This window comes from Nelumbo nucifera, chromosome 3 (genome assembly GCF_055504915.1).
Source record: "Nelumbo nucifera cultivar China Antique chromosome 3, China Antique-T2T, whole genome shotgun sequence".
NCBI classification, from domain to species: Eukaryota; Viridiplantae; Streptophyta; class Magnoliopsida; order Proteales; family Nelumbonaceae; genus Nelumbo; species Nelumbo nucifera.
The window spans coordinates 68461969-68464059 of NC_142651.1; the positions used below are offsets into that span (position 1 = coordinate 68461969).

Genomic DNA, 2091 nt, shown 5'->3' on the forward strand with positions numbered 1-2091 from the left:
TGCAAAGAGCCAACAGAGGGAAAACGTGAGAGGAGGTTGAAATTGGCGAAACAACAATAAAAGTTGAGGAAGAGATGGCAGAAGCAAATCACACCCTTTTGGACAATGCCTGTCCAACCATTGATGGGGCTACTTCCAGTATTTGCAAACCCACAATTCAAGCCAACAATTTCGAAATCAAGCCTGCAATCATTTGAATGATTCAGACAAGTATTCAATTTAGTGGGTTGCCAAGTGATGACCCTAATGCACATATTGTTAACTTCCTGAAAATATGTGATATATTTAAACATAATGAAGTTAGTGATGATGCTATTAGGCTTAGACTATTTCCGTTTTCATTGCGTGATAGAGCTAAAGACTGGCTTAACTCACTCCCTGCAGGAAGTATCACCACTTGGAATGACCTGACCCAAAAATTCTTGGCCAAGTATTTTCCACCCTCTAAAATAGCAAAATTAATTAATGATATTACTACTTTTGCTTAATTAGAGAGAGAATCTTTGTATGAAGCATGGGAACGATTCAAGGAGATGCTTAGGAAATGTCCTCACCATGGGATACCAACTTGGCGTCAAATTCAAACCTTTTATAATGGTATTCCCCCCTCTAATTGTTCTATTATTGATGCAACTATAGGTGGCACAATCATGAGAAAAACACTAGAGGAAGCTTATGATCTAGTGGAAGGGATGGTGTCGAACAGCTACCAGTGGAGTAATGATCGAATTGATCGAAGGGGAATACACCACATCGATTCCCTTGCAGCCATATCTGCTCAACTTGCTAGTCTAAATAAAAAAATTGATACTTTTAATATTGCAGCAATGAATACATCATCTAGCATCCCATGTGACTTCTGTGGTAAAATAGGACATACTAATTCTGACTGTCCATTAGGTAATCCTTTTGCTTCACATGAGCATGCTAATTTTATCTCTCATACTGGCAGGCCGAATTTCAACCCCTACTCAAACACATACAACCCAGGGTGGAGGAATCATCCAAAATTTTCATGGAACAACAACCAGCAAAAAGCACCCATGGGATTCCAACAACAGCTGCCCCCACAAGAAAAGAAGAATAATTTGGAAGAAATGATTTCTAAGTTCATCAATGCTTTTGAAGCAAAGCTCCAAGAACATGATAAGAGATTCTTAAGTCAAGAAGCATCAATCAATAACTTAGAAGTCCAAATGGGGCAGATTGTGAATTTGTTGTCGGAAAGAAAGGAGGGATGGCTGCCTAGCAATACGGAGAAGAATCCAAGAGAGCAAGTAAATGCCATAGCTTTGAGAAGTGGGAAGGCAATTGGCGAGACCTAGAATGATGACAAGGTAGCTAAAGTAGCCGATTCACAAAAGGAGACTGAAGGGAGTACACCTAAATTGAATTTAGATGCTATTAAACTTCCTCTCCCCTACCTTGGAAGAATTTTGAAAGCTAACTTGGATAGACAATTTCAGAAATTTTTAGAAGTATTTAGAAAAGTACATATTAACCTCCCCCTTCTTGATGTACTGTCACAGATGCCAAAATATGCCGAATTCTTGAAGGAGGTGATGTTGAATAAAAGGAAATGGGAGGAATGTGAGATGGTAAAATTGAACGAAAAGTGCTTAGCCATCCTCCAAAATAAATTGCCCCCAAAGCTTAAGGATCTAGGGAGTTTTACTATACCTTGCACCATAGGGAATACCGAATTTGAAAAAGCTTTATGTGATCTAGGTGTTAGTATAAATCTAATGCCATATTCTATTTTTGAAAAACTTGGAGGTTTCTTAATCACTAAGAAACGAGGAAACCCTAATCTTGAATTACAAGAATTTGACCTAGGGTTTTGTAGTTACAACTTCTGCAATCTGTGATAGGATCTCATCTTCCAAAGCTGAAATCTGCAACCATGCCACTTTCAGCCTTAGGAACTCCTCCAGCCGCCGCCACCTTACTGCTTGCTTCGAACTCCTCTGAAGGGTAGATCAAGAAGCAGGTTCTTGAGATCAGTCTTTGCTGAAAGGCTGATTTGGTTTGGTGCTATAAGCCTCCAACGGATTCTTGCAAAGAGTTCGGTACGTAGGACATACACTGTTG

General features: G+C 39.4%; 1 non-coding gene across 1 annotated transcript; it reads right to left on the minus strand.

Annotated features, from left to right (window-relative positions):
- Window positions 1–455: 455 nt before the first annotated feature.
- On the minus strand, window positions 456–562 carry LOC148801307 (small nucleolar RNA R71). The gene has a single exon (XR_016084858.1). It is a non-coding gene; the product is annotated as a small nucleolar RNA R71 (small nucleolar RNA).
- Between the last annotated feature and the right edge of the window lie 1529 nt (window positions 563–2091).